General features: G+C 40.7%; 1 non-coding gene across 1 annotated transcript; it reads right to left on the minus strand.

The window, feature by feature from the left end:
- Positions 1-2,796: 2,796 nt before the first annotated feature.
- LOC141625870 (small nucleolar RNA R71) lies at positions 2,797-2,903 on the minus strand. Its single transcript, XR_012535617.1, has one exon. It is a non-coding gene; the product is annotated as a small nucleolar RNA R71 (small nucleolar RNA).
- Between the last annotated feature and the right edge of the window lie 5,168 nt (positions 2,904-8,071).

Here is an 8,071-nt window from a genome sequence, read left to right on the forward strand (position 1 = left end):
AGTAAAAAAAACGCCCATAGCCTAGTGCTCGATTCGGACGATGACAAGGTCTTGGTTCCGCTCTCCGAATCAACATACCTTGAGAAGGGATCTCAAACAAGCAAACGGAGGCAAAGATGTCTGGAGAAGTTAATCAATTCATGTTCCCCAGCCGAAAGAAACTTCTACTCCAGGGATTTGATATGCGTTGTCACCCTTTCTTGGCTAGGAGTTGCACTTATATGTGCAAAGTCTGTCAGAGTCACCGCCGTGTCGTGTCGATACTGAGTTGGCATCACGTTCACAACTACCTATTTGTCAGTCTGTCAGTATGCGTCTGTGTGAGTCAGTGTCTGATGTGACCATAAATAGCGCATATTTAGCCCCCGAATTAGCCTTGTTCCCATGCTTTTTAGTGCATTTTTGGGTCATTTATTATCTTTAGTTCTTTGTTTTGCATATTCTTTGAGATTTTGATCCCTTGGTAGGAAAGGAGTAAGAATCTTGCATTTTCATGGCAAAACAAGACTAAATTGATCGAATTCAATGACCAAGCATCAAGGAGAGACAAGATTAGAAGGCCTTTGTACATATGGTAGTAGATGAGCAATGTTGAGAAAGGATCCTTGAGTCCCCAAGGAAATCCCCAAGGAATTTATGAAGAAAAGGGAAGAAAAGAAGAAGAAGCCTTGCTGAGGCACAATCCGTGCGGATTGTCTACAATCCGCCGTCCTTCACCCGCACAATCCGTGCGGTTTTTCCCCAAGACGCCCGGGTTCCATCACCACAATTCGCCGGATTTTCTTGAATCCGCTCGGATTCTATCGCTGAGAATCCGCCCGTCCCGACCCTAATCCGCCTGGATTCCTCTCAGCGATTTCTCTCTTCTCCAAGCTACGAAGAAAGAAGCCCTTCCTTCGGAAAATACCAGCTCCTCCCTGCTCAATCTAAAAAGTGTAATACTAGTTTAGCCCTTAGTTAACCCTAATGCATCCCCCTAATTTCCACTATAAATACCCCATTAGTCTAATTAGAAGAGCATGTTCTTCTTATCAACAATTAGAGTAGTTAATATCAATCAAATCTCTCTTTAGTTTTGGAATCAACAATTAATCAAGTTCTAATACAAGTTTTATTTCCTTAATCTCTCTTTTGTTCATCCTTTATTTTGGGTAATTGAAGATTATTTGGGTTATTATTGGGAGATTGACAACCTCTCAATCAAGCATTCAAGTACTTCTTTTATCTTTGCTTTATTATTGGAATCATTAGTAGGTATAATTCTCTTAATCCCTTTTTAATTATTGTTAATTACTTTCATTTATTCATCATGTTTCATTTTGTTGGTATGATTGACAACCTTGCTAGCATGATCAACATGATAATGAGTGAGTAGTCTCTTAGCTAGGGTTAATGGGTGATTAGGGGAAACCAACATGGGGAATGATTCATGCTTAAATTAATATGCTTTCATGTTTTATTTGCTTGCTTGTTTTGATCTCAACTCATGCACATGTTATGTTTGATGAAATGCTAAGCCTATGAATCCTTGCATTTACTACCATCTCCTATCTTTTCAATGAGACTTGTAAGACATAACCCAACTCGAGTCTCATTAGACCATGCATGTTGTTGAGTAGGGAAGATTAAGTCGACTTGTAGATGTTGTACAATCTAATCGATTCGGCTCCGGGACCCAAACTTTCCTAGGATCGTAAGATATAACCCAACTCAATCCATCACAACAATAATTGCTTGCTTATAATTTGAGAACATGTTTGTATGATAAATTCCCATGATTCCCCTATGATCCCATGACACCCTAGTGCTTTTTAATCAATTGTTTACACCCCTTTTAATTCATCTTGCTAGTTTATTTTCATTGCTATTTTAGTTAGTAACCTTCTACATCAACCCAATTTGTGACACCCCCAAGACACCACTAGTTTCAATAGAAATCTCATTTCAATACCCGTCCCTTGGGATCCGACCTTTACTTGCCTCTTTACTAATTGTAGAATTGTTTGTGAAGCTATAAATTGTGTTTTGATTCGGACGTGACCCAACGACCACACCTTTAATTGTGAACACGAAACGGACCGATCAAAAATGGCGCGATTCTTGGGGACGGTGTTTGTTTGATTTAGATTTCCTTTTTATTGTTATTAGTTGTGTCTTTCTTCGCCTTGGGGAAGTAAAACTCCTCAAGGTTTGTTCTAATTGTTTTCGAGTTGTTTGATATTTTGCATGTCTAAAAGGTCACAAGGTGATTTGTTACCTTTTGACCGTGAAATCGAAAGAACCTTGACGAACAATACGAGACTTGTTAGGAGGAATTTAAGAGGTATTAGTGAAGTTGTTCAACCAACTATTGAGTTCGTCAACCCTTTCGCAATAGAAGGAGAGGAGAACCCATTACACAATACCCCACAAAATCAACCTACAATGCCTAAATTCTCGTCACACTCCGTACCCACCGAGGAGAACCTACCAAATGGTACTCCTACACCGCAACATCTAACCGGAAATTTTATTGCCAAATCCGCCTTCATCCAATTAGTTGAAAGGAGCCAATTTGGGGGGATGCCTAGTGAAGACCCTCATTCTTATATGGAAACCTTTTGCGACTATTGTGATGCAATCTCTCAAACGGGTGTGACTCAAGACCAAATTAGATGGGTCTTATTTCCTTTTTCTCTAATTGGCACCGCGAAGCAATGGTTGAAGGGCCTTGACAAGGCCACCCTCGGAATAGATTCTTGGAAGAAGTTGGCTCTAGCTTTCTACAAAAAATTCTACCCACCGGAAAAGACTAACATGCTAAGAGCTCAAATTACGGGTTTTAAGCAAAGGGATGAAGAATCTTTGTATGAAGCTTGGGAGCGGTTCAAGGGAATTTGTCGCTCATGTCCTCACCATGGACTTAGCGAATGGTTTTTGGTACAACAATTTTGGAATGGTCTATATGAGGATTCAAGGAACATTCTCAACATGGGATCAAATGGAATGTTCACCGAAGTTGATGACAATCAAACATGGAACAAGATTGAGGAAATGGCGGTCCATAACTCACAATATAGTAGACCTCGCAAGGCTACTAGAGGAGGAAACCATGAAGTGCACTCCGTTACTCAATTGGGTGCTCAACTTAGTGCTCATATTGACACAATCAATTTGAAGTTTGAAAAAGCTATGGCTAGACTTGAAGAAGTCTCAAAATCACCAAAGCATCATGTTAATGCCATGACGGCATCCTCATCAATCCCAAGTGGGATATGTGAGAATTGTGGAACTTTGGGACATGACCAAAATGAATGTAGGGGAACAAATGAACAAGTGAATGCTTTCCAAGCATACAAGAGTGGTACCCCTTATTCCAACTATTACAATGAAAACACCAAATTCCATCCAAATCTCTCATACAAAAGCCAAAATGTTCAAAACCCTCAAACAACATAAACTCCACCACCCATGAGAAACCAAAATCAAAGACCCTTTTACAATCAAAACCAAGGTTACCAAAATCAAAATCCATACAATCACCAAAATGACCAAGGTTTTGATGTCTAAAAAGCGGTCCTCCAAATGCAAAAGAATCAACAAGAATTTTTCACTCAAATGCAAAAAGATAGCTAAGCAAAGGAAACCACCATCAGCAACATCCTAGCTCACACCAAGATGTTGGAAAGACAATTGACTCAACTAGCATCTTCAAGCTCACAAAGACAAAAGGGGCAATTACCACCTCAAAGTAATCCCCCTAGACATGAAACGGTTAGTGCCATTCACTTGAGAAGTGGTACAAGGTATGAAGCGCCAATGAAGCAAGTTGAGGATGAAGTTGTGGAAGCTAGTGAAAAGGAAGAAATTGTGCAAAACTCCAAAGATGGAGAATCATCAAAAGAAGAAAGTTCAAAGAAAAATGAAGACAAGGTCAAGGAGAAGGAGCCCATTGTGATTAGACTTCCTTTTCCAAGTCGTCAAGCCAAGCCCAAATTTGATGATCAACTTGGAAAGTTCATGGAAATTGTGAAGAATTTGGAAGTCTCAATTCCTTTCACGGAATTAATCAATCACGTGCCAGCCTATGCGAAGTACATGAAAGATATCCTCACAAAGAAGAAGTCGATCCGGAAGCTTGAGACTATCGCCTTCACTAAGGTGAGTAGTGCAATACTTCAAGGGAGTTCACCTCCAAAGCTAAAGGATCCGGGAAGCTTCTCAATACCGTGTACCATTGGCGACACAACGATCAACAAAGCCTTATGTGATCTAGGGGCTAGTGTGAGTGTCATGCCGTACTCGGTGAGTAAAAGGTTGGGGATGGGAGAGCTTATATGCACCAACATCACACTCCAAATGGCCGATAGATCGACGAAGACACCATTAGGGACATGGGAAGATGTCCCGCATTTAATTGGGAAGTTTTTCATCCCGGTGGACTTTGCCATTGTTGATATGGAGGAAGATTCCAACATTCCAATCATTCTAGGAAGACCTTTCCTACACACCGCAGGTGCGGTGATTGATGTGAAACATGGTGAGCTCACTCTAGAAGTGGGAGATGAAAGCATATCCTTTAATCTTGACAAGACTATGAGAGCTCCTCGTTTGCATGAACCATGTTTCATGATTGATCATTATAGCCGAAAGGATGAAAGGAAGAAATCGGAACTCCAATGGAAGAAAAAAATTGAAGATGCTCCATTCAAAGAGCAAGTGAATTGTGACAAGGAGAGCTTGCAAAGCTCATCAAAATCAACCAAAGAAGAAGAGAATGGCCTCATTGGCCAAGAGAAGAATTTGGGAGAGTTGTCTCCATCAAATCAAGAGATTTTCAATGATCAACTTAATGAAGTTTGTGGTCTTTGGGATGACGAATTTGAAGGGATTTTTAATCCCTACATTGGTAATGCCATCGATCAAGACCGACAACAAGGGCCAAGGTCTATTGAAGACCTCTACCATGATAATGAACAAGCTTTTGATCACTTTTTCAAGGTGTTGAGCAACATCAACAACACCTTGAACATGCCCCCTTGACATCTCATCAAGAACGAGAGTTTGGTGGAGTCCTCCCTAAACCACCATTTGTAAATATTTCTAACTCCCTAACTCGCATTTCAATTCTTGTATTTCATTTTTGTCATCTTTGGATTTTTATTTGCTTTGATCAAGATATTTGTCATGTTTGAGAGAAGTGAGGGAGGGACTAACAATCTCAATTGATGTGTAGTGCTTTCGCTTAGTGTGGGGATGGCAATTGCCTAGGCTATCCATGCCTTAGTAGTGCCCCCACAATGAAGAACACAAGATTTGAAGAAGAATAGAAGGTTGATAAGGGATATGCATTATACGGATGGAACCGAATACGGGTATTGGGGTAGAATCGAGCGGATTCAAGAGAATCCGCCCGTCTTCATGCAATCCGAGCGTATTGGGTTGAAGACGCACGTCCCTATAAGCTGAAATTTTGAAAGATTTTTTTGTAAGAGAATCCGGGCGTCACGAACGGCAAAGAATCCGCCCGTCTCCGCAAACCGTCCGTCCTGGAAAGAAGACGCGATCTTCTCTCGCCGAGGAAAACAAGAAAAATTTCTCGGACTCAAATCCGTCCGTCTTCAAGAATCCGCCCGTCTCAGTATCAACCAAATCCGAGCGTCTTCTCTTGAATACGCCGTCTTTAGGCGAGTTTTATCAAACCCAGAGAGTGCAGAACCGCCCGTATTGGGCGAAACCGCACGGATTGCCCCCGATTCGAATTTTTCGGTCTTTATAAAATCCCTCCCACCTTCATTCATTCATTCATTCATTCATTCATAACACTACTTCAAAACATCAAAACCCTCATCCTCTCCATCACAAAAACAAAATCCTTCAACAACATTCACCAAAATCAAATCAAATCATCCTTCTAACAACAAATCAATCACTCCTTTTTCAATAAAAATCAAAACCAAGAGCAAAATCTTCAACCTTTGAGTCGATTTTGAATTCATAAAGGCAAAGCCTTTCACCTTTAAATCGATTTGGGTACACTACAAATTGAAGATTTTTCATTCTTTTCTTGGTTAGTTCATCAATGGCAAGGACTAAGGGAGCAACAAAGGCAACAAAGGCAACAAAGGCAACAAAGGCACCAAAGACACTTTCACAAAGGCAAAAGGCTCTTCAAGCAAAGAAAGCATTGGCTATGGTGGTAGCAACACCAAACTTGGAAGTGCAACAACAACAACAACCTTCTATGGGAGCAACAACATCTTCTACTCCGGAAATCGATCAACTTTTACATTATCCGGAGGTAACTTTTATTTCCAAAACCCATAGAGATACTTTTGCCAAGTTTGCTAGGAAATCACTTCAATCCACCAAATTTATTTGTGAAGACACCTTGGGAAAGTTGGGTGTCCTTGAGCAAACTAGAGCCTTTTTCAAAGCCATGGGGTTAGAGAAATTGTTTGAATCAAAAGAATTGACATACCCCTCCCTTACCTTGGAGTTTTTGAGTTCTTTGAAAGTCACCAAAGTTGAGAGTAGGGAGAATCTCGAGTTTCGTCTAGCTAATGTTAGTAGATGCATTTCCTTTAGAGAATTGGGTGAAATTTTGGGTCTTAGTGATGAACCGAGTTATTTTAAGAACTATGGAAAGTATGACCCCGAACCTCTTTGGGAGGCAATTTCCGGGAGGAAATTTGAGGACTTTCATGCGAGTCGTGCTCTTTTAGTCCACCATCCGGGCATAAGAGTATGGCACAAGGTCATAGGAAACACCATTATTGCAAGGAAAGATACCAACCATTTCACCAAACTTGATTTTATTCTTCTTGAATCGGCTTTGAACATTGGAAGAGTACACACCAAGCCTTTCAACTCTTTGAGGCTTTTGGTAGATAGATGGCTCAACATTGATTGTGGGAAGAAGGGCACTACCGTTATTGTCAATGGCGGCCTAGTCACTATCCTAGCTAAGTACTTTGATCCTAACTTCAATAAGGATAACAAGTATAAAGCAAAGGAGGGTGGTCATCTTGTTGATTTGCATACTATGATACACAAGTACAAGTGGGTTGCCCATAACCCTCTTGATACCAAGTATGGATGGCTCACTAGTGAAGCTAGATCGTTCACCTTGCCTTCAAAGATTTGTCGTCTAAGCGTCCATCGGACCAATTATCTACTTCCCCTTTCTAAAGAGGCCGAGTATATTATTCAACAACAAAAGGGTGAACTTGAAATGCCCTCCTCTTCCATTGTCATACCACCTTACCCCTTTGAGTATCAAGAGTTCAAGCCGGAAGGAGTTGAAGCTAGAAATGATTATTTGACTCTTCTCATGCAAGCAATGCACAAGCAAGCCTTTGAGGACCGGAAAAATGCTTACTTGGCTCAATATCCACCCCTCCCACACTTAGCTAGGCAAGGACTACTTGACCCATCATGTCCTTTGCCTAGTTGGGCGGATAGAGAAGTCCTATTTCCGGGTGCATCTAGGGTCGTTTCGGGTGACAATGAGGTTGTTGGTAATGAAGAAGTTGATGATAACATTGATAAGGAAGCAAGTGAAGAAGGAGAAAAGGATGATGAGCAAGATGAAGAAGCAAATGAAGAGGGAAGTGGCATTGAGACCACTTCTAATGAGGAAAGTGATAATGGTGATGATATGATGGAAGATTAGCAAGCCTTGGAGGCTCCTACCCTCTCATGGTTTGTCTATTTCTCTCTTTGTTTTAATTATTTTCTTGATCATTGTTGGAGTAGTCCTAGCACCATAGAGGACTCACACCTCGGTACCATTGAGGTGTTCTCTTTTTATTGTTCCCATTTTCAAAATCCAAAATGACAAATTAGTTTCATGCATTGCATAGTGTGTGCATGAACTACACCCATCCTTGGACATTAGCAATAGTGTCTAACTCGGTTTGGGGAAGTTAATGCATACACAACGGGAGGTAATCTAAATTATCCTCTCCGTCATAACAAAAACCATGCATCATGTAGTGTAGCTTAGTATAGATTGCATTTAGTATAGAAATCATGCATCATCTTTGCATAATTTCCATCATTTTGGCCATTGAGGACAATGCCCATATTA

This window comes from Silene latifolia, chromosome X (assembly GCF_048544455.1).
Source record: "Silene latifolia isolate original U9 population chromosome X, ASM4854445v1, whole genome shotgun sequence".
NCBI classification, from domain to species: domain Eukaryota; kingdom Viridiplantae; phylum Streptophyta; class Magnoliopsida; order Caryophyllales; family Caryophyllaceae; genus Silene; species Silene latifolia.